The sequence below is a fragment of the Aethalodelphis obliquidens genome, unplaced genomic scaffold (genome assembly GCF_003676395.1).
Source record: "Aethalodelphis obliquidens isolate GAN/ISIS:26980383/991018 unplaced genomic scaffold, ASM367639v1 scaffold17, whole genome shotgun sequence".
Classification (NCBI taxonomy): Eukaryota; Metazoa; Chordata; class Mammalia; order Artiodactyla; family Delphinidae; genus Aethalodelphis; species Aethalodelphis obliquidens.
In genome coordinates this window covers 22,820,745-22,846,395 of record NW_020837961.1, presented here as the reverse complement: position 1 = coordinate 22,846,395, position 25,651 = coordinate 22,820,745, and the positions used below count along the sequence as shown (strand labels likewise).

Below are 25,651 nucleotides of genomic sequence, written 5' to 3'. Positions count from 1 at the left end.
CTGACAAATTTTTAAATAGATCAGTGCAGCTAGAAAAGTAGATGATGTGTTTTCATTAAGAAGATGTTTTTTCAATCTACCAAAATGATGAAAGTTCTTCCTCAGCCATGAATAGCATCTTTATCCTTCTAAAGCAGTATACGATCAGGTGCGTCCAGGAAAACTAACAGTACTCCAAGGATTGTTAGGTGTTCAGGTCCTGCAAGTCATTCTGGAGTCTTTTTGTAGGACAAGGTGAGTAAGGAAGGCCCAGAGGTCAGAGCGGTGACTGCACCATGGGAACCACTGCTTTCTAGGATACTCTGGGATGTACCCAAGGGAACCATACAATTTTTCTTCCAAACCAAGAAACTTCTGAGAGTGAGTTATGCCAGGACAACAGGATAAACCAGGACCAATGTTCACCACAGCTATGACTGCTATGCTGTGGCAGCCCCTCTGAATGCCTGGTGGAAGACGATGCCCACAGGAACCTCGGAACAGCCGTGGGCACTAAACAGAAGTATGACTTCCACTTTCTTAGTCAACTAAAAATCAGTGATAGTCAAATGGAAAGAAAAGCGATACTCAGGAATATACAGTCAACACAGGCAAATCTGGAAAACCCAAACACACTCTGTTTATGAATCTAAAGTACGAGATTCCCACAATAGTGCGCTCCAGATGGGACGTAGTCTTTTCTCTGTGGCATGTGAAAAGCAAGAAAAACTGTGAAACAGCTTCCAGTCTATCCACTTAGCTAATACACTGATCCCCTTAATACACTGACCCTTCAGTCAGCCCAAGCGAACTTCTGGTACTTGCAGTCAAGGCAAGCCCTCTGCTGAAAGCCATGTCTTGGCAGGTATGGTGTGTTTCATCACATTCTGGTCCCAATGGAAACTTCTGTACTAGGCAACGGACAGCCTCAGTAACTCTCCCCTAAAGTCCCATGACCAGCAAGGTGGATGGGTTCCTGGGCATTTGAGTGGAACAGAAAACAGGATACCCACTGCTTTGGAAAACAAAAATATTCCCAGGATCAGTAAGGTTAATGTTGTCTTTTTTCTTACCCATAAACAAGGTAGCCTCTTAAGAAAACATTATAATCTTACATGGAGCTTGCAAATCAAAAACCAAACCAAAAACATGTCCTAGTGCTTTGGGCACGTGAACGAAGACTGCATGCGAGCCCTGACCCCCTGCAAGCATGCGAGGACTTGACACCGCATCCCCTCCCACTTCCTTTTAAGCTTTATCAGAAGCAAGATAAAAAATCCTGGAAAAGGGACTTCCCTGGTGGTGCAGTGGTTAAGACTGCGTGTTCCCAATGAAGGGGGCTTGGGTTCGATCCCTGGTCAGGGAACTAGATCCCACACGCACGCCGCAGCTAAGAGTTCGCATGCCACAACTAAGGAGCCAGTAAGCTGCAACTAAGGAGCCTGCCGGCCGCAACTAAGGAGCACACCTGCCACAACCAAGACCCGGTGCAACCAAATAAATAAATAAAATATTAAAAAAAAAAAATCCTGGGCTTCCCTGGTGGCGCAGTGGTTGAGAGTCCGCCTGCCGATGCAGGGGACATGGGTTCATGCCCCGGTCCGGGAAGATCCCACATGCCGCGGAGCGGCTGGGCCCGTAAGCCAAGGCTGCTGAGCCTGCGCGTCTGGAGCCTGTGCTCCGCGGCGGGAGAGGCCACAACAGTGAGAGGCCCACGTACCGCAAAAAAAAAAAAAAATAGAAAAAAAATCCTGGTAAAGATGGTACAACCTTCACCAAAGTCAGAAGGCCCAATTATTCAACTTCTATTTCACCTCAATGTTCTATATTTGATCAAGGAAGAGACTTAATACGGGCAACGGTGGCCCATCCTGAAAAAAGGGAACAGAGGTCACTTTTCAATTTTAGCCTCATCTCATCCTTAGGTACCAAGGGAGTCACTACTGGCAAGCTCTCCACACATGAAGGCAGAGGTTCCAGAAAAGAAGAAAAGGGCACATACAAAAATGGTAAACCACAGGCAAGTCTGGTATCAATTCAAACACAATTCAGTAGATAGATTTTAAAGACTCAGGGGTAGGACAGAGCAGCAATGGCTTACTGTATTTCCAGTGTCATGTCAAATTATCCTAACATGTTTTCTGGTAACCCTGGTATCAGAGAGAAATGCCACAAAGAGAATGTCTCTTCATTTTCCAAAAAGGTCTGGATAAAATGGAGAAATGTGGGCTGGATGACATAGTTAAGGGTAGTCACAGTTATTTGAAATACCGTCCACAAAGAATACTAATTATTAAGCTGTCATAACCTGAAGGAATGCCCTAGTATCATTATTCGATTTTAATTGAGTAATTATATTAATCACATAGATGATGTTTGAGAATACGCTTACTAATTTTGTAGATGGCATGAAGTCAGATGAAAGATAATATTCAGAAGAATCTGAATGCAGAAGGCTACGTGAGATGACATTTTAATAGAGATAGATATTGAGCCCCACATTTAAGTATAAACATAAATTGTACAAAAAGAAATGCTGGAGACCTGGCTTAACAGTACTTTAACATTGAGAGTCAGAAGTAAGACAGTTGTTTCAAAAGAAAAGGAAATTCAATCCATGGCTGCATTACTAAAATTAAATTACTGGGTCAAGGGAAGAGACAGTCTACTAAGCATTACCCAAGTTGAAACCACATCTAGAGAATGGAGGTAAACATGAAAAAGAATATGTATACGTATAACGGAGTCACTTTGCTATACAGCAGAAATTAACACAACACTGTAAATCAGCTATACTTGAACAAATTTTTTTTTTAAAAAAAGGCTACACTGGGGACATCCGCTGATCAAGTTCTAGTTTTCCAATGTCCTTCTAGAATGTAGATGCAACACTTCAGGTCCAGCTGGACAGTCAGAAGGCGGAGGAAACATAACCTCTCTAGTGTTGGGCATTCTGTTTACATAGCCTAAGACGGAATGAGGTTTTTTGGCAACTGCATTACACAGCTGACTCACAACAAATTTAAGTTTCTCTTGTGAACAAGATAAACAGTTGATAGCCTCAGCAGTTATCAACACTGGTCGGTCATCACATTATACAGTTCTGTGTTCAACGTCCACCTCTATCCACGAGAATATGAGTTTCATGAATGCAGGAGGAGTTTTGCCCTGTTCACAGCTGAATATCCCACACCTAGAACAAGTCCTGGCTCCTAGCAGACATTCAATTAGCACATGTTGAATAAATGAATGACGGTTAAAACAACAACCAACAAAAAGGCTATAATGGGGACAAAAGATACAGGGCAAGACAGTAGCCTTGGGACTTTCCTGGTGGCGCAGTGGTTAAGAATCCGCCTGCCAATGCAAGGGACACGGGTTCGAGCCCTGGTCCAGGAAGATCCCACATGCCGCAGAGCAACTAAGCCTGTACGCCACAACTACTGAGCCTGCGCTCTAGAGTCCACGAGCCACAACTACTGAGCCCACACGCCACAGCTACTGAAGCCTGTGTGCCTAGAGCCCGTGCTCCACAACAAGAGAAGCCACCACAATGAGAAGCCCGTACACCGCAGCGAACAGTAGCCCCCACTCGCCGCAACTAGAGGAAGCCTGTGCGCAGCAATGAAGACCCAACACAGCCAAAAATAAATGATAAATTTATTTAAAAAAAAAAGAGAGAGACAGTAGCCTTGTTCTGTGTAGCTCCAAGAGGGAACAAGAAACCACTCTTGAGTTACAGGAAGGCACTTTCAATGCAAGAAAAACCTCCCTAATAATTAGAGCTGTTCCACAACAGAACAAGCTGCTCTTTCAAGTAAAATTTTGTTCTCTACAACTGAAAATATGAAACTAGATGTTGGATGAATAGGAAGTCTACACTTTCTGGATGCCTGAACTGGGTAACCTCAAGTATTTCTGAGAGCCAATGATTCTTCATAGAAACAAGTTCCACAGTATTCATGGGGATAACAGGGATGTCTCCTTCAACATAGGAACTTCTTTTACAACATCTGTGCTGGACAGTTTCCAGCTACCCCTCCAGATCCAGTCTCCACCTGGTCCTGTCCTGCTGAGCTGAGGGAGGCTAACTTAAGGACTGCATCATGTCTGGTTCTCTGGCTCTGGGATGGGTTTGGTCAATGGGGATAAGAGAGAGAGGAGCCAGAGGGCAGGAGACTGATTCCCTGGCTGCAGCCCTATGCATCCCTGAAAGGCATCATCTCTACACAGCCATCCCTCCTGGGGTCTGGGAATATTCCTTCCTCTTTCCTCTTCAGGTGTAGGTACTGGCCCTCGCCCTCCCCTCTTACTTGTCCTTGGAGTCTCACTATACCCTAGATTTGGGTAAGCGTTTTTTTTATTCAATGTTCCTCAAATTATCCAACTGGAGTGTTGCCACCTGCTTCCCACCAGGCCCCGATCCGCGCACCAGCTAAGCGGGGACTCACCCGGTGTCTGTTTGAATGCTCCCAGGGACAGGGAGGGAGCACAGCAGGTTCTGGAGAGCTCTGGTGCACAGCTCTAATTGTTAGACGTGCCTCCTTTCTATTCAGCCAACTCCATAATTCTTATTCATTAGTTTTAGTGCTGCTATGATAACACCAGGCCTTTCACTTATTTGAAGCCAGCTTTCAAAACCAGTCACGACAGTGGGAAGGCAATGCAGCCTGACAGTTTACAGCCTGCCTTGTGTCTCAGCAGAAATGCTTAAACAGCTCGATTTCCTGTGCATTCCGGAACAGCAGTTTCCTACTTTAGCAAGCATTTGGGCTTCACATTCAATCAATTCTTCAGAAAAAGGAAGCAATGTTAGGTTGTCACACAACAGCATCAAACCTGGACACCAAAAACGGTTAATAGGAAATCATATATATATTAACGTTCTTTCTCCAAAAACAACTTTGTGAAAGAGCAAACACCACTAAACTTCTCCTTTTCATCCCTTGTTATGGAGGCTGCCTTTTTGCAGGAACGTGAGCAAAAGGATAATTTCACTCTGCATTGATTTTGATCTTATAAAGAATGTATCCAGTGGGGAAATATTCTTTTCTCACTGCCAACAGAGTGGTATAAAATGAATGAAAATGTCTGGTAAGAATCGTTTTTCTTTACATGGCCTAGTGTCACAGCAAGCATTAAGCAAACAAAACATCAAGTGGGAAAAGTACACATAAAACCAGATGAATTTAGACAAAGGAAAATAAAGACAACTTTTTAAGTTATTAAATGAAGAAGAACAAAACCTTGAGAACTGCCCAAAATATGCAGAAAAACCTCCATAGGAATGTACTGCCAAGAACAACTACTTGTATATCATAATTTTTTATTTCTTTATTATTTTTTTTTGTGGTACGCGGGCCTCCCACTGCCGTGGCCTCTCCCATTGCGGAGCACAGGCTCCGGACGCGCAGGCTCAGCGGCCATGGCTCACGGGCCCAGCCGCTCCACGGCACGCGAGATCCTCCCGGACTGGGGCACGAACCCGCGTCCCCTGCATCGGCAGGCGGACTCCCAACCACTGGGCCACCAGGGAAGCCCTATCATAATTATTTTTAATTGTATATACTTACAGAAATTCGGCTTCTGTAACAGCTTAGGTGGGTAGAAACGGAGAAGATAAAAATGAAAGCCATAAAACTTCTATTATTTCAATTTATAATTATATTCGCAACAAGTTTTCAAACTGTTTAAATATCTAAGTTTTAGACAATCACAGGATGATGGGGTAGCATCATCTACTCCAAAAACAGCACAGTCCTATTTGGGGCAGACCACCGTTAGGGAAAAATCAGAAACTAAGCGAATCCTAAGAGTTTAGGTGCTTACTTCTTTCAACACTGGGCTGCTGTCCTATCCTGCCTGGGGCCCCCTTTCTCTGAACTTTGACTTCGTAAAGTAATTAGTACCAGTATGTAAGAAACTCTTCACTACACCGGCAGGAACCCCTGTTTACTCTTTTTTTCCTTCAAAAACAGGACCCACCAATAACATCTTTCTCCCTTGGATGAAAGCCCTGTGGATGGGGCTGAAAACACTAGCCTAGAAGCAAAGTCCCTCCCCTGTTACACCCGAGGGGAGCCCTTGTGGATGGCCCCATCATCAGAACTTAGATCCTCATCGGAATTTGCAGCTTGACCCCTGACTTAAGGATGGTCCAAACACAGCTTCAAAAAAGCTGAAAGATGTACCCTCAAGCCCTTGTACTTAGAGGGGAACTCACGACAGCGTGTTTTATTGAGGCTTCAGTGGTAACTGGCTACTAGAACTTATGCCTCTGGAAGGCAAAAGAAAAAAGCAAACATTTAATGACATATCCAAACATGACATACCTAATATAAAAGTGAAAAGCAACTGCTCTGGGGCTCTCCTGCAAAGAGATACTCACCAAACATTTTCCTCATTGGACCAACATACATTCTCACTCTCTCCCATTTCAACTAGGGGTGACTAAGTATATTTATAAATACAGAATTTCCTTTCTAGAGACATTGAAGATTTCCCTAGTCGTGCTACCAGATCCTGGATCCAGTTCAACAAACATGTACTGAGTTCCAGTTATGTGCCAGACACTGAATAATGGGAAGATAAGTTTTTCCAAAAATGTAGTTATCTCCCTTAATTCCTGGTTCAGTTTTCTGGCATCCTGACTAGACACAGTAACTATCAATTATGGCTTTAGTCTTATGACACCCAGGTGATCTCCAATGATTTCATTCACTAATTTAAAAACTACTTACTGATTTTTGGCTCTTTGCAAGGCTATTTCTGGTAGCAACAGAAATGTCCCTGTCTCATGCATTAAAATCTGAAATGAGGGACAACTACATAAATAACCAAAAGCACAAGTTGAAACTGTGGCACAACAAAGGACTGTGACAATTTGAAGGAAGAGAGATTACTTATCACTCAAGGGACCAAAGAAAAAAATTCAAAAAGGAAGTAGCATTTGAGACAGTCTTCAAACAAGGAAACAGTACAGTGAAAACCCAGCCATGAAAGGTATGGAATGTGAACAGAGGGAGAGGGAAGAGAAAGCAGCCTGGAAAAATTACAGAGGGTCTTGAGGATTGCAAAAAATGAAAAAATAAATTTAATCCACTTTGGATAAACAAATTGTGATATATTCATAGAATGGAAGATTATTCGGCAATCACAAGGCATGGCATTCTGATATATGCCACAACATGGATGAACTTTAAAAACATTAGGCCAGGGGCTTTTCCCTGGTGGCGCAGTGGTTAAGAATCCACCTGCCAATGCAGGGGACACAGGTTCGAGCCCTGGGCCGGGATGATCCCACATGCCGTGGAGCAACTAAGCTCGTGCGCCACAACTACTGAGCCTGCGCTCTAGAGCCCGCGAGCCACAACTACTGAGCCCACGTGCCACAACTACTGAAGCCCACGCGCCTAGAGCCCGTGCTCCGCAACAAGAGAAGCCACCACAATGAGAAGCCTGCACACCACAACGAAGGCCCAACACAGCCAAAAAAAAAAAAAAACTAGGTCAAGTAAAAGAAGCCAGACACAAGAGGCCACATGTAATTCCATTATATGAAAGAGCCAGAATAGGCAAATCTATATAGGTAGAAAGTAGATTAGCGGTTGCCTAAGGCTGGTGGGGGGAGGGGCACTGCAGGAAGATGGGAGTTACTGATAATGTTATGGGGTTTCTTTTTTTAGGGTGATGAAAATGTTCTGGAATCAGATAGTGGTGATGGATGCATAGTCCCGTGAGTCTACTAAAACCCCGTGAACTGTACACACTTATATAAACGGGCGAACTTGATAGTATGTGATTTAATATCTCAATAGAGCTGTTATAGAAAATAAAATTAATCCATTTAATATTTACATTTATATAGAATTTGAATACCTAGGCTAGTGCCCTATACATATTTTTCACTTTGACATATATATTAACTATGTATCGAGAATACCACATATGTACAGGACATAAAACATAACAGCAGGTTGAAATTTTTAAGTTTAAGGTTCACCGCCTTAGAACTTTCCTAGAAGAAATGAACCTGCTGTCTTCCTAACCCTCCAAACCCTGCAAAGTACATTTCAAGTATTAAAAAATAAATGATAAATAAGTTACATGAAGCTTTTTAACACTGGAACACAAAGTAGTTAGTATAAAAGATTAGTGTCCTTTATATAGCATCAGGTTTAATTTTCGAATGGCATTTTTATTGAAGCTCAGGGGGCTGCATTCCATTGTATATGTTCTCCAAGACAATATAAAAAAGACCAATCATACATTTTCAGATGCCACGTTTTTGTGCATGTTGATGGTTCATTTATTTGTTCTTAATTACAGAAAGTGGCCTGATATTAGTATTTAATTTATTCTGTCTTCCTCTGAGAAAGACTCAAAGACTTTAGAAAGCTAACAGTTTCCTCTTCTGGGTCAAATTTATCATAAATTTCTGATTTTGTGCTTTGCTTTGTACACAATGAACTTAGAAAAAACTCAAGTAGGAGCAAAACGACTCATCACAAGCAAAAATCTAGCTAAATGTTCATTCTATGAGTAAAAGGAAGTGAAAGTGAAAAAGATAATACAGATGCACATAAAACGATAAAAAGTTTACCAGTTTTATACCATGTGCACATACTTAAGGCATAAACAGAAGGAAAATGTCTCACAATGTGCCGACCTGTGCATTGTGAGACGGTCTGAACTTCTGAGTCTAAATGGTTACGTTCTTTAGCACAAGTGACAGGATTACTTATTGGGTACCTATTATGTGCCAGTTATCAAGAAAAGCATTTCCCTCATTTCAAACGTGGTTCATTACACTGCAATAATTTGATTTTCTCCTATAAGGAAACTTTAGTTAAAAACAATCTTCCAAGTATTGATTAAACCAAGTTAATATGCATACAGTTTGTTTTAATAATTCAAGGTTCTTGCCAACTTTAAATAATGATCTTTTTGACAGTACGAACACCGTGATATATACCTGCATGAAGTATCATTCTGTATTAAACAGAACAGCAAAGAATACTGAAAGTATTTTGCTCACAGAAGCAAGCTACTGAATAATTTATGAACTGTTCTATCATTAAAACCGAACTACTCCTCAAATGTGGGTTTTCAACTTCTCATAACTACAGGGACCAGATTCTAGCTAAGGATTGATTTTTTACATTAAAAGAAACTGCTAAATAAGAAACCAACAAGGCAAGAAAACATGTAGTTTATTAGTAGTTATTGTAGAGAGGAAAAATAACACTCCAAAACGTATTTGCAAATTCAAGTTTAAGCACTAATTCAGGAATTATCCTGTTACCCTGATCACTAAATGGAATTCCAGAAGCTAGATATAGTACCAGTTTCTCTCCAGATCCTGGGAGGAACCAGTCATTAATTCACTTACCAGAAACAGTTAATATACTACTTGAATTATAGACTGTAATTAAAAATAAAAGAGATCCAGCAACAAAGAAGTTTGTGGCTCAAATCAGATTTGAAATAAACTACCAGGTAACTTTTCCAAGTTTCAAGGCAGACTAATAAGACTATTTCCACACAAACACAACTATTTTCCCCAAAAAAACCCATTATTTTTTTTACAGGGAGTTCCAAGTATATTTTATAAATACCTGTAGAATTTTTTATATACACATCCACATTTCCCACATTCCAGTTCCCAGAAACTAGATTCTGTTCATCAAGTACTTATTAAGATGCATGGGTAAACAATTTGGGGAAAGAAGGACATCTCACTGAAATATTTTTACTTACACGAAGAGATGCTGTGTTGTACGCATGTGTTACGTGTGTATGTGTGTGACGGTGACAATGGAGGAGAAACACTGTAAAAAGTTTGAAAATTGCAGGAGAGCATTTTAAAACTATCTGTTAACACCAACACCCATACATACTATCCCTGAGGAATATGCTTTCAAATTAAAGTACCACGGCACTATTTTTATGTCAATTTCATGATGGGTCCGGCTTCATTCTTTTCATGATAAAAAGTTGGAATAAAAATAAATGGTTTGCTCCTGGATTTCTCATTCTCAATAATACAGACAAATTCAGAATGACTGAAAAGCTGTAAAGGTGGGGTTATTGATATTAATTGTTACTCATGAACGTCAATATGCTTTCTCCATCATTATCTAAAAATACATTTCATAACAGAACCACATGTGATAAGGAAAATGGGCAAATGAATAGAGCAATTCAAAACCACAGAATTACTGGCCTGGAAGCGACCTTGTGTGCTATAGGAGTGCAATTCCTTTTTAAATGGAAACCTGCCTGTGCCCTTGCCAGGACAGAGTCCCTATTTTATTCACGTGTGAATCCTTCCCACAAAGCCCAGAATGTAACAGGCACTCTATGAATACATTTGAAATGAACCACCATGTTTGTCAGATGAAGGAAACTCATTTTTTGGTTTTTTGCGGTACGCGGGCCTCTCACTGTTGTGGCCTCTCCCGCCGCGGGGCACAGGCTCCGGACGGACGCACAGGCTCAGCGGCCATGGCTCTCGGGCCCAGCCGCTCCGCGGCATGTGGGATCCTCCCGGACCGGGACACAAACCCGCGTCCCCTGCATCGGCAGGCGGACTCTCAACCACTGCGCCACCAGGGAAGCCCAGGAAATTCATTTTAATGTAACAGTTTATCATCTCAGAAGGAAAGACTTCTGGCTCTGCTCCTTCTACAAAGAAATGGCTTACTGTTCATTTACATATCAGTAATGAATAAAAGCCTGAATGGGAGATCATGCAATGGCAGTCCTCAACTAATGGAAAGGATGCAATCCAAAAGTTTCTAAGTAAGTAGATTCATTTGAACTCAGAATGCATTTTCCCATAGAAACAATGTGGTACATAATGGCTCCCTTCTCTGGCCAGCCCACTAAAACTCCCTTAAGTATATAGTTCCAACAGACTAAGGACCATGCAGAAAAACGTGCCATGGGAAAATGTGTCCAGCACCCCTCTGTGAGAACCACCCTGCTGCTGCCAGGAGGTGGGCTCCTTGAAGATCAGAGATGGGGGATGACCAAGAAATGGGACCAGGGCAAGGTTGTCAGCAACAATAGAAATCATGGCTTACTCCCCCTTCCACCCCAAACTCGCTGTCGTCCTCACTCATCCACTAAATGTGCGTATTTGAAGCATCTTCTCTCTATGTCAGGCACTATACTAGGCCCTGGGAGGCACAGCAGAGACCAAAACCCACACGGTTTTTATCCTTCCGGAGCTTACAGTCTAACAGGGAAGACAAACACTGAAGGGTCAGAAAGGAGAATGGCGTGAGGGTGAGTGGGGAGAGGGGAGAGGTCTGATGAGCGGAAAAGGAAGAGTATTTAGAAATGTAAGGTATAATTTCCTCTTTGTTCTCCCATCATGCATTCCTTTCCTCATTGGAGGGAGAGAAGGTGAGGGACAGAAATGAACAACTAAAAAGCAGGTGCAGGGAGAACTTTCATTTTCATCTCCCCTGTTTTCACCCTTTTTTTATAAATCCCAATGCCAACAAGCACAGGCAGAGATGACTGGCACTGATGTGGGCTGGGGGGAGTGGACCAGCAGACACTAGGGCTACAGCAGGGACCACAGGACCCAGAGGAAGGAAATCTCACCACCCCAGAACAAAGGAGAAATCACACTGTGATCAAGAATGGACAAGACAAGGCTGCACCTAAAAGAGAAAAACGCCCTCCCGCTCAGGGCCCACCCAAGACAGACTCTGCCCTGGACATATAACCTCACAGACATTAAAATCCATCCCAACACCTCTCAATTTTCCCCATCATTTTCTATAACTCACTCAGGAATACTTCCACTCCTATGCCTGTATATTCTAACGAGGTTCTCTAAAGAGGGAGGAACCAGATAAACTGAAAATAGTTAATTTTTAATCATTCATCCTTTCCGAAGCTTAATCACAAGGATGCTTTAGGATGACATCAGGCTCTTTTGATTTGCAAAAAGACAAACAAATAGGTTAAGTGGTTGGAAGATTTCACCAGGCCCCGTGGGTTGGAAGGAAGGAGGCAGATTCGCTTCCACGTGGGCAGACATAAAATAACAGACTGAGGGGGAATCAATCTAAGTCATTCTTCAGGGATGATGGCCTCTAGATAAACAAATATGACTCCAGAATGGGACGCAGGAAACACTAGTCCAATGGTTGGTCACTCTATGGGTGTGGCCCAAAGACCACCAAAACTAAAGCATCATTAAAAAAAGGAACTAAAATTTTAAACACAAAATTGCACGGGCCCGCTGAGTGTGTGAACCTAAACTACAGGGTGGTGTTTCTATCAGATTTACAGAGAAGGGTAAGATTCAGAGAACATTACTTCAAATTACAAAAGGCCACCCTAACTTCCTGCTTGACTGGTCTACCCCAGTAGCCTATTTTCCACCCAATTTTGATTCCTGAAGCACCTGGCTCCCAACCACACCTTCCTTCTTACATTGTGATCTTTGGCTCCCCTAACACGATCTCCTCCTACTAAGAGAAAATCAATCTGTCTCTTTTGCTGGTTCCTCTCCTTCTGATTCACTCCCCAAACTAGGGTTCTGTAAGGTCTCACCATGTGTCCTCTCACTCCACAAACTCTTCCCAGACAACCACGCTGATGCCCAGAGCATCAAGGGACACTTACATTCTTGTGGTTCCTGAATCTGTAGCTCTAGCCCCAGTCACCTGCCTGAGCCTAGGAGCATCTCCCAACTCACATTAATGGTAAGTAATGGATTATGAAGGGAAACAATGCAGAAGCAAACATACAATTGTTTGGTTTAAATCAGGGAGGGCATCTGTGCTCTTCCACAGAATTTCTGTGAGGAGGAAACCTGGTACAACAGAAAGAACAGAGGTTTGGAAACAGTCACAAATGGGTTTGAATCTCAGCATTGCCATATACCAGCTGAGTAACTTTGCTAAGTTACTCTGAGCATCAGCTTCTTTACCTGTAAAAGTGGTGGCAATAATGTGTACTTTCCAAGGTTGTTGAGTGGATTAGTGATAAAAATTTAAAAACAAAAAACCCCCAAACAACCAAAAAACCACCACCCAGCACATAACAGTTGTTCACTAAACAGAGTGCTTGCTCCTATGTCTGTGGAGGTGGCTGTTAGGAGAATACACAACTTCCTCGACTTATGATGGGGTTACATCTTGATAAACCCACCGTAAGTTGAAAATATTGTAAACTGAAAATGCATTTAATACACCTAACCTGCCAAACATCATAGCTTACCCACCTTAAATGTGCTTGAAACACTTCCATGAGCCTACAGCTGGGCAAAATCATCTAACACAAAGCCTATTTTATAGTAAAGTGTTGAATATCTTACGTAATGCATTGCACGCTGTACTGAACGTGAAAAACAGAATGATTGTGTGTCTTTCGGTTGTTTACCTTTGTGATTGTAGATGGCTGTCTGGGAGCTGCCACGGCCTCTGCCCAGCATCATGAGAGAGGATTGTACCACAAAGGATCAAAATGCAAAATTCAAAGTACATTTTCTACTGAATGCGTATCTCTTTTACACCACTGTAAAGTCACAAAAATCCTAAGTCGAACCATCGTAAGTCGGGGACTGTCTGCTAAGAAATTATTGGTTTTGTGATGACTTCGCTTCCTCATACTGGTAGCAGAGTTTTTATTTTTGAAGTTCTGTGGGAGGGTCACTGTTGTCCTTATTTTTTTTTGTTGCGGTACGCGGGCCTCTCCCTGTTGTGGCCTCTCCCGTTGAGGAGCACAGGCTCCGGATGCGCAGGCTCAGCGGCCACGGCTCACGGGCCCAGCCGCTCCGCGGCACGTGGGATCTTCCCGGACTGGGGCATGAACCCGTGTTCCCTGGATCGGCAGGCGGACTCTCAACCACTGCGCCACCAGGGAAGCCCCTGTCCTTAGTTTTAATCCTTCTGCCTCTACCACCAACATGCTGGGTGTGGTAGAGTTACCTGACTCTGTTAGGTTGTCCAGCATCTAAACTCCCCTTCCTATGTTTGTAAAATCATTAACCCTAATATTACAAAAGCAGAATATTCCAGATGACAGTTTTCTTAGCCCTCCCCCTGACCCCACTCCCCCGTGCAATACAGAGCAGGCACATAATCAGGTCTGCTGGCTCCGCCAAACACACTCACCCCAGATTTTGAATCCCAAGAAATCTCAAGAAACAAGTACTGTACAGAAACCGGGATCTGGGGTTGGGGCAGTGTGAGCGGCTTCCAGAGGCAGTAGTGGCAGCGTCTGGGGTGTGGTGTCAGTGATGTTGCTGGTGCAAGATGTCGGGTCTAAAGTCACAGCCCAGGAGGCAGTAGTGATGTTCCCTGGACCAGTTCAGTGGTGTTGCTCCTGGTTGATGAGGTTCTGAGCTAGGTTCTCAGCTTTCCCAGGGAAACTGTGAGCTACCTAATTGCCTTCAGAAACTCCTTTCCTGATGAAATTAGCCAGAGGTTTCTGTTGCTTACACCTGAGAATCCAGACGGCTACACCAAGTCACGTGACATTTTATTACTTTCGGTCAAAGGCCACTATAAGATTTACAGAGTAAACAATTACGGTGAGATCCTACCAGTAAGTCAGGGAGTCAGAGTGAGCAGCTGAACAAGATGTTACTGAGCATTTCTGAAATCATCTCTTAAAAGGCATGACAGGATGAATGCGTCACCACAGTGTTTTAATAGTACGAAAAAATCAGTCATATTTTAGATACTATCAGGTTGAGAGATGCAGAACACTGGCCATCCCCTCAAACGCATTCAGTTTCTTTCTCACATGCTCTACGGTATCCTATTGCTCAAGAATTCCAATGACTCCCTCCATAGACTTAAATTTTTACCTCCCTGCTTGATTATTCCCAAAGAAACGGTGATGCCATTCCATTAAGCGAGCTCGGTCCGGAGTATCACCTTATACTAGCCTGACAGAAAAATCTTAAAAACACACATCCTTGGGGAAAAGACCAGGCAGGAAATGAAAAGTGTAATTTCTGAAACTAGAAAAGAGCACTCATATACTTTATCTTTAATTAGAATTGATATTTCCCCTACAATCATCTAACTTCATTCACCTTGGATAATGCATTTTTGAATTTCCCCTAGTCACTACAACTAAATTGTATAGAAGTTCATATTAAATTTTTCTTTTGGTTTATTATCAGCAACGTTTACCACTGTACTTTAAAAAAAAACATATTTTCAATAAGACCCATGTGATTTCATGTGTAGAAATCACATGAAAAACAAAACTTTGGCACATGAAATTCTTACTAACAATAAGCAGCAGGATTCTGAGAAAAAGCAATGCACAAAAAAACTTTTTTTAGTATTTCGGCAAGGGTTTGGGAAAAAGGAACTTACAGGAAAAAGTGTGTGTTGCCACACACACTTTTTTTTTTTTTTTTGCTATTTTTGCAATGTCCAAGAAGAATTCCTTGTCCTAAACCTAACTTTATTTTCTATTTTATCCTCCAAAGGTCTCACAATCTTCTGATTATAAACTCCAATAGTCAACCACTGAAAAGATGGTAATTCCATGGATGTAGGTTTCAGTTCAAAAAATAAACAGTCAGAATAGGAAAATGTATTTTCGATCTCAAACAATAAAAGCAAATTTAAAACAGCAAAAATGTTTTAAAAAAATCAGAATCAGAAGAATGTGAACTGTTTGTAAATTTTTCCAGTTCTGAATTCTGATTTTTATTTTAATTATGTGATATATATGGGATTTTTGTCTCTCAGTATTTCAGAGAAGGATAGAGTGGTGAATCTAGTCATACAAAGGAAGCTTCTGTCTATAAGCCAGGATTCATTTGCACAAGGCCGTATAGTTTTATGCCACATTCATAAAAGATCTGTTTTCTCTTCTACTCTCCAAAATCCTTATTAACCAGAGATCCTGAAAAATCAAGCAGGCTGCAACCTGCCTGACCTTCAGAAATAAGAACCTCTTTTAGGATATTTCGAACTAAGAGTGACTCATGGGGGAAAGTGGGTTGCTGTTAAACTGAGATCTTCCACGTTAGGGTTCCCCGGGTTTTTGCTCAAAGAGAAGCCCCGCGATGGGCACAGGTTAGAGGGAGAGACTGTTATATGGTGGAGGAGGTCATCACCATCACTCTAGGTTGACCAACACCCTCTGGCCCTGGGAACCCCTGCAAACCTCAGAGAGGCCCTGTATGGAGGGGAGAGGCATTCCAGGGAAGACTCCAAAATATCCACCAGGAGATCCCAATTTCTAGGTAGGGGGCCTGATGATAAACGAATATGGGAAGGACACGGTCAATATGGAATGGGACACACAGTCCTACAGAGGGTTTAGGGGAATCACACACGAGAGGATGCACACCTGTCAGAAAGTTCAACTGACAAGGACAGAGGATGCCTTAGGAAACCCAATAACCCTATAACTGTGGGTGAATTAAACACCATAGGTCAGCGTAACCCCACAGTGAGCAGGCATCAGAAACGCTCATCACAAAGCATGTGGACACGTTCTCTCATTGTGCACTGAGCTAGGAGGGGGACAAGACTCACCGAGTCACCTTCTCCTTCATTGTTTCTGTATTGGGCACAGATGGATGAAAATGGTCCCACTGGTTTGGTTTGTCCGTTTCTGCTTGTGTACACAGTTCATTAACGGACAAAGTTAACATCTGCTTTTAGGATCAGATGTTTCTGGTATCAGACATGGCAGGCTGGTTGTCATCTGCACTGAGGAGTGGTCCTCTGGCCAGGAGTTGCTATAGTTTCACGTCGACTTCCTGTTCCTCAGAGAAAACAGAAATGCCCCCCTCTTTCCCCAGGAGGCTGACCCTGGGCCACCTGACAGCTGGGCCCCTCTGCTACATCCCTCCTCAAGTACTGGTTAATTTTTAATGCCATTTAAAATGTTCTCCCACGTTTACTTAGCTCTGCAGTTTATAACAAACCTACCAAACAGGACAAACCAGTCTGGATTATATAACATGGAAATAAGCCTGGGCTTTAAGGAGGGAGCTGACAGCAGACAAGCTGCAACTATGGTTAAACCGGTTCAACCTCAGTACACCTGAAGGCAGCTTTTCCCTGCTCCCTCCTAGCACTTTATAGTTAAAATAAGGAGAAGACAAAAACCGACCCAAAAAAGTTATTAGATGTGTCCCCACAAATACCGACCAGTAAGTCACTAAAGTGAATTAAAAGGGACATGAAAGTCAATATTTACATTTCGTCTAGTTTTTTTTAATCTGGTGCACCTACTGAATAACTCATATTTGGACCTAACAATATTAACACATTCTAAAGGGGTTATCAGTAATTAATAGCTTCTTCCCACACACATGTGCTGCCAGTTTAAATGTGGGGAAAGAGCCTGAACTCCAGTTTCACTAGTGCTGTTCTATGACGCCAATAAACTTTTATAGTTTCACACATGTACTTGTTTAAGAAATAGATGCAATATCTACCACCCTCAGAGATGTTCAAGATGTACTAAATAGTGAAAGTGGTAACAAGATGTACTAAATAGTGAAACTGGTAACATTACATATTTTATTAATTCTATAATACAAGAAACCGACAGAGAAGCCCCAAGAATATAATACTTGACATTTTATAATAAAAAAGGAAAACACTGAACTGCTAGTTTTTCATATTAATCCTACATTGCTTCATGAATGACATGATTACAATCACTTATACATTTTTTTAATTTTAAACAGGCTGTTAGGAATCAACTGAAAAAAAAAACTATGAAGAATCAAAGTTGGGAATTCCCTGGCATTCCAGTGGTTAGGACTCCGCACTCTCACTGTCAAGGGCCCAGGTTCGATCCTGGTCGGGGAATTAAGATTCCGCAAGTCACGTGGCATGGCCAAAAAATATATATATATTAAAAAGAAAAAGAATCAAAGTTGTATTTATATAATTAGTTAAGAGTAGATGGTGACTGGGACTTCCCTGGTGGTCCAGTGGTTAAAAAACTCACAGTCTGGGGGCTTCCCTGGTGGCGCAGTGGTTGAGAGTCCGCCTGTCGATGTAGGTGACACGGGTCTGTGACCCGGTCCGGGAAGGTCCCACATGCCGCGGAGCGGCTGGGCCCATGAGCCATGGCCACTGAGCCTGCGCATCCAGAGCCTGTGCTCCGCAACGGGAGAGGCCACAACAGTGAGAGGCCCGCGTACCGCAAAAAGAAAAACAAAAAAAAAACAAAATAAACTCACAGTCTAACCTTACACCTAAAGTAACTAGAGAAAGAAGAACAAAAAGAACCCCAAAGTTAGCAGAAGAAAAGAAATCATAAAGATCAGAGCAGAAATAAATGAAATAGAAATGAAGAAAACAATAGCAAAGATCGATAAAACTAAAAGCTGATTCATTGAGAAGATAAACAAAATTGATAAACCTTTAGCCAGACTCGTCAAGAAAAAACAAGAGAGGACTCAAATCAATAGAATTAGAAATGAAAAAGGAGAAATTACAACTGACACTGCAGAAATGCAAAGGATCATAAGAGACTACTACAAACAACTATATGACAATAATATGGACAACCTGGAAGAAATGGACAAATTCTTGGAAAGGTACAACTTTCTAAGACTGAACCAGGAAGAATTAGAAAATATAAACAGACCAATCACAAGTAATGAAATTGAAACTGTAATTAAAAATCTTCCAACAAACAAAAGTCCAGGACCAGATGGCTTCACAGGTGAATTCTATCAAACATTTAGAGAAGAGCTAACGCCTATCCTTCTCAAACGCTTCCAAAAAATTGCAGAGGGAGGAACATACCCCAACTTGTTCTATGAGGCCACCATCACCCCGATACCAAAACCAAAGATACCACAACAAAAGAAAATTACAGACCAATATCAGTGATGAACATAGATGCAAAAATCCTCAACAGAATACTAGCAAACAGAATCCAACAGCACATTAAAAAGATCATGCACCATGATCAAGTGGGATTTAACCCAGGGATGCAAGGATTCTTTAATATATGCAAATCAATCAACGTGATACATCATATTAACAAATTAAAGAATAAAAACCATATAATCATCTCAATAGATGCAGAAAAAACTTTTGACAAAATTCAACACCCATTTATCATAAAAACTCTCCAGAGAGTGGGCACAGAGGGAACTTACCTCAACATAATAAAGGCCATATATGACAAACCCAAAGCCAACATCATTCTCAATGGAGAAAACCTGAAAGTATTTCCTCTAAGATCAGGAACAAAGCAAGGATGCCCACACTCACTCTACTACTCAACATAGTTTTGGAAGTCCTAGCCACAGCAATCACAGAAGAAAAAAAATAAAAGGAATCCAAACTGGAAAAGAAGAAGTAAAACCATCACTGTTTGCAGATGACATGATACTATACACAGAGAATCCTAAAGATGCTACCAGAAAACTACTAGAGCTAATCAATGAATTTGGAAAAATTGCAGGATACAAAATTAATGCACAGAAATCTCTTGCATTCCTATACACTAACAACAAAAGATCAGAAAGAGAAATTAAGGAAATAATCCCATTTACCATCCCCCCAAAAAGAATAAAATACCTAGGAATAAATCTGCCTAAGGAGGCAAAAGACCTGTACTCCAAAAACTATAAAACACTGATGAAAGAAATCAAAAATGACACAAATGGAGAGATATACCACATTCAAGGACGGTTAGAATCAATATTGTGAAAATGACTATACTACCCAAAGCAATCTACAGATTCAATGAAATCCCTATCAAATTACCAATGGCATTTTTCACAGAATTAGAACAAAAATTTTAGTTTGTATGAAAACACAAAAGACCCCGAATAGCTAAAGCAATCTTGAGAAAGAAAAAAGAGTTGGAGGAATCAGGCTCCCTGACTTCAGACTGTATTACAAAGCTACAGTAATCAAGATAGTATGGTATTGGCACAAAAACAGAAATATAGACCAATGGTACAGGATAGAAAACCCAGAGATAAACCCATGCACCTATGGTCAACTAATCTATGACAAAGGAGGCAAGAACACACAATGGAGAATAGACAGTCTCTTCCATAAGTGGTGCTGGGAAAACTGGACAGCTACATGTAAAAGAATGAAATTAGAACACTCCCTAACACCATACACAAAAATATACTCAAAATGCACTAAAGACCTAAATGTAAGACCCGACACTATAAAACTCTTAGAGAAAACCATAGGAAAAACTCTCTTTGACATAAATCACAGCAAGATCTTTTCTGACCCACCTCCTAGAGTACTGAAAATAAAAACAAAAATAAACAAATGGGACCTAATGAAAATTAAAAGCTTTTGCAAAGCAAAGGAAACCATAAACAAGATGAAAAGACAACCCTCAGAATGGGAGAAAACATTTGCAAACGAAGCAATGGACAAAGGATTAATCTCCAAAATATACAAATAGCCCATGCAGCTCAATATCAAAAAAACAAACATCCCAATCCAAAAATTGGTGGAAGACCTAAACAGACATTCGCTAAAGAAGACATACAGATGGCCAAGAAGCACATGAAAAGCTGCTCAATATCACTAATTATTAGAGAAATGCAAATCAAAACTACAATGAGGTATCACCTCACACCAGTTAGAATGGGCATCATCAAAAAATCTACAAACAGTAAATGCTGGAGAGGTTGTGAATAAAAGGGAACCCTCTTGCACTGTTGCTGGGAATGTAAATTGATACAGCCACTATGGAGAACAGTATGGAGGTTCCTTAAAAAACTAAAACTAGAACTACCATATGACCCAGCAATCCCACTCCTGGGCATATATCCAGAGGAAACCATAACTCAAAAAGATACATGCACCCCAATGTTCATTGTAGCACTATTTACAATAGCCAGGACATGGAAGCAACCTAAGTGTCCACTGACAGATGAATGGGTAAAGAAGTTGTGGTACATATATACAATGGAATATTACTTAGCCATAAAAAGGAACGAAATTGGGTCATTTGTAGAGATATGGGTGGACCTAGAGTCTGTAATACAGAGTGATGTGAGCCAGAAAGAGAAAACCGAATATCATATATTAACGCATGTATGTGGACTCCAGAAAAATGGTACAGATGAACTTAGTGCCAGGGCAGGAATAGAGACGTAGACATAAAGAACAGGCATGTGGACATGGCAGGGGGAAGGGGAGGGTAGGATGAGTTAGAAAGTTAGGTTTGACATAAATACACTACCGTGTATAAAACAGATAGCTAGTGGGAACCTGCAGTATAGCACAGGGAGCTCAGCTCAGGGCTCTGTGATGACCTAGAGGGGTGGGATGAGGTGGGGGGGCGTTTGGGAGGGAGGTCCAAGAGGGTGGGGATATATGTATATATATAGCTGATTCACTTTGTTGTACAGCAGAAACTAACACAACATTGTAAAGCAATTATACTCCAATTAAAAAAAAAAAAAGACTCCACGTTCCCCATACAGGGGGCCCAGGTTCGATCCCAGGTCAGGGAACTAGATCCCGCATGCTGCAACTAAAGATCCCTCGTGCTGCAACTAAGACCCGGCACAGCCAAATAAATAAATAAATATTTTTGAAAAACAAAAAAGAGTAGATGGTGATTTTGTAAATATAAGAATCATATAGAACACTGAAAAACTTACAAAGAAATCAGTGAAGTTCAACAAAAGCTGGCTGCAATTTAATAACTTTGGTCTAGACACTTAAAAGCATATATATTTATACACACACACATGATTGGCATATAAAATGTAAATATATATGCTCATTATAATATTTGTTAAAAATTTAGGCTTGGGGGCTTCCCTGGTGGCGCAGTGGTTGAGAGTCCGCCTGCCGATGCAGGGGACGCGGGTTCATGCCCCGGTCTGGGAAGATCCCACGTGCCGCGGAGCGGCTGGGCCCGTGAGCCATGGCTGCTGAGCCTGCGCGTCCGGAGCCTGTGCTCCGCAACCGGAGAGGCCACAACAGCGAGAGGCCCGCGTATCGCAAAAAAAAAAAAAAAAAAAAAAAAAAAATTTAGGCTCGGTTTAATGCACCAGCCCTTTCTTTTTTAGGTTCTCATTTTTTTTAAGTTTTAATAGCTATGATCAAATTTGTTCTTTCCTGTTTTTGATACTCCATACTTGTGATTTTAAAATATCAGTCTTATGGCCCACTTTTGAAGAGATAAGGAAAAAAACAAAGCTCCAATCAGAGGAAAAATAAACCCTTTTCTGACAATCTTATTAAATGTACATTTAACATATTATTTCAAAATCTTTCGCAGGAGGAGTGAATGTTACTGTCATCAGGGGGTATCTTTCCATTCCTGAGAGTAAGCATGAGACAGGAGAGCAAACAGGCCTAAACTATGCAACCTGCCACACTGTGGCAGGCACCCACAGCTTCAACAGATACTAGATTCACCTCATTCCTTTGTCATCCCTACCTACCCTTTGCTGCACTAGGAAACAGGAAAAAAAAAAAAAATCAAACTGCATGGTTTTTGAAAAAGCTCCCTGGTGATTTTTTTTTTTTTTTTTTGCGGTATGCGGGCCCCTCACTGCTGTGGCCTCTCCCGCCGCAGAGCACAGGCTCCGGACGCGCAGGCCCAGTGGCCACGGCTCACGGGCCCAGCGACTCCGCAGAATGTGGGATCTTCTTGGACCGGGGCACGAACCCGCGCCCCCCGCATCGGCAGGCGGACTCCCAACCACTGCGCCACCAGGGAAGCCCCCTGCTGATTTTTATACTCTCCTGAGTATACCCCTGAGCATCTGTGTACTGCCCCCCAACATGAGAACTCAAGATATGCCTTGCCTCATCTCACCCTTAAATGCACTATATCCAAATACCTGAGAACACCTGGTTTCAACTGACTACTCCCCTGACTAGTTTTAGAGCCCAAAGTTGTGGCTGCAGCCAGACAGGTGTCAAGGCATCAACTGTGATACAGGCCCCCAAAAGAGAACCTTGTAAAGACCATTTTTCTACGCCTCAGAGCTGAGCCAGGCTGCCATCTTTATGATCTGAGCAACCACTGGGTAGGCGGTGACTCCACAGGTGCCCTAGTTTATCCTGTCTGTCCTGTTCCCATATTTGTGTTCACATGATAATCTTGCGGAAGAGGTGCTCCAGCGAGGCTCACGGAAAGAGCTTCAGGACTAATTCTGCAGAGACAAAAACCAGGCAGAACAAGAACTCAAACTCATCCCGGAGAGATTACCAAAAGCTTTTTGGGAGAGAAGTCCTAAGGTACTATTCTAAAAAAAAAAAAAAATGGTGGTGGAAAGAGATCTGAAATTTCTGCAGAATTTGAACGGAGAACACGAAAAATTTATTTTGTTCAGAGGGTAAGGGAAGTATCCTAAATAGCATCTTCTAAAAGGTTTCGCCTTCAAGAAGAAAACGTCAACACTTCACAGGCTCGAATCTCCACACTCCTCCCAGAAATTCCCATCGCTCACTTGGCAGGCGTCCAGATGGCCTAGTTCGGCTGGCAAATATTCAAATACAGTTATTCCAAATATGTTAATGAGACTAACAGGGTGCTCCCACCACGTCACCCCACCCTCCCTTTCTTTGTGTGAACTGAACCTGTGCAGGTTAAAACAGGTGTGCCAGACACTTGCTAAGTGAGATTACTGACTGTTAGCTAAGTGACTGCCAATTTAAAATAAGCATTTAGGGAGAATGGCTTTGCTCAAATGTATGTTGTCTTTTGAAAGGAATATTTCGACGTTCAACCCACTCCCACTCCAGTAATCCTCTATGGGTGTAAAAATATAAGCATCAATGATTTACATTCTTTCAGTGCCATATTCAAAGTATCCTAAAGATTCCAAGGTACTTGACAAGTATTCTTTTAAAAAGAACTTCCCAGTGACATATGTTTCATTCTGCAAACGAAGACATGGAATTAGTGGTTACACACTGGGAAAGTAATGATAACCGGAAATCACCGGCAGGTTTACTAATTTGTTAATTTATCGGTTAAGGAATTTATTCAACAATATCTCTTTAGCCCAACCTTAAGTATTTCCTTTGTGAACCCAAAGAAATCACAAAGCTTTATCTTTGGTTTGTATGTATTCTAAAAAAACTCAAAATTTCCCCCACAAAATCAGACTACCTAAAAGTTTTCATTCCTCTTTCTCCCTGCCTCCCCCCAAAAAAAGCTTTAACTTGTTTCTTCATCCACACAGACATTCCACACATAGTCTGAATTTTAAAATAGGCCATGCAGCTTCACTGTCAGGAGACTAGAAACTGCCGGTTCCAAAAAAATCTCAGCATCGCCTGGTCCCTAAATTAGCCCCAAATCACCAGACCTTATACAGGAAAACAGGATCCAGTATTTTAAGTTTAAAAATTAAAGGGAGGTTGGAAGGAAGGTATAAATGGGATTACATACTTACCCAGGGTGACTCATGCTCATATGATCAAGATTAAACTGAGCACGGAATCTACAATCAGGAAAGAATTTTTTCTCGGGGGCAGAAAGGGGTGTGGCATTTCCAAATGAGCACTAAAGTAGGATCTCCTGTGTGGATTAGGTGAGCAAATCCCACATAATTAACTTCCTACTATCAATACAAGAAAGGAGCAAACACAGGTGAGCTGCATGCCTTCCCAAAAGGTGCCAGTCTAAAGCCCCTTCAGATGTTTCCAAGGCTCCAGAGATTAGATGGAGAAGCAAAAGACACTGGGGTGGCACAACCGTGTCAATACACTTAACATTACTGAACTGTGCACTTAAAAATGGGTAAGAGAGTAAATTTTATATTATGTGTTTTTTTAAAAAAATAAAAATTTTAGGGCTTCCCTGGTGGCTCAGTGGTTGGGAGTCTGCCTGCCGATGCAGGGGACGCGGGTTCATGCCCCGGTCTGGGAAGATCCCACATGCCACAGAGCTGCTGGTCCTGTGCTCCACAGTGGGAGAGACCACAGCAGTGAGAGGCCCACATACCGCAAAAGAAAAAAAAAGAAAAATTTTAAAAAAGAGTGAAAGACTGGGGTGAACTTACCACATTGTCACTGCTCTGAGGGGCAGCTAAAATGCTCTTAAAATGTCAAAGCATTTGGATTTTGGAAAGTACAACAACCCTCTGAAGATGGGGATAGATGCGGCAGATTGGGAATGGCACCGGGCTGGGTGTCAGGAAGCTTGCATCCATGACTACCTCTGCCTGCTAAAACCAACTAACTGGCCTTGAACTCAGGGTATTTCCTTGGCCTCAATTCCCTAGGTCCTCATTTTCTCACTGCGAATAGGATCAGTAATTAAGTTTTCCTCCTTTCACTACTTTAAGAAAAGCATTTCTTCTCCTTAAGTATTTCAATAAAAATCTCAAAGTTATGAAAAGTTATTCTGCTTTGGAAATACACGGTTTAGAAACAACAGATTCTCTTTGAAAAACAAACATGAATGTTTTCAACACGAGAACCTTATCTGAAACATTAAAAATACTTCAATATCCATGTTCCAATATCCCTCAGTTAATAAGAACATGGGTTTCTCAACATATAACTGTTTCTCCAGCTTGGGAATAAATATCGCATTAGCTAACATATTTAGTATGCATAAAACCTACCATAAAAGAGTATGTTTTAGCTGTTTAATAAGCATCACTGAAATCAGTAGGGAGATACTAAACTTTTAAATATAGCTGAGTATTAAAAATTATATCTTAAAACAGAAATAATCAAAG

General features: G+C 41.6%; 1 protein-coding gene across 6 annotated transcripts in view; it reads right to left on the bottom strand.

Annotated features, from left to right (window-relative positions):
- The window catches only part of GAB1 (GRB2 associated binding protein 1), a 125,353-nt gene that overhangs the window by 83,759 nt on the left and 15,943 nt on the right, over positions 1 to 25,651 (bottom strand). Inside the window, exon 1 of one of the 6 annotated variants that reach the window (XM_027117074.1) lies at positions 16,515 to 17,698. The exons of the other annotated variants lie outside the window; for them this stretch is intronic. The gene's annotated coding sequence lies outside the window, so the exon portion shown is untranslated. Of the gene's footprint in view, positions 1 to 16,514; positions 17,699 to 25,651 lie in introns of those variants that run through there. 6 annotated transcript variants of the gene reach the window in all.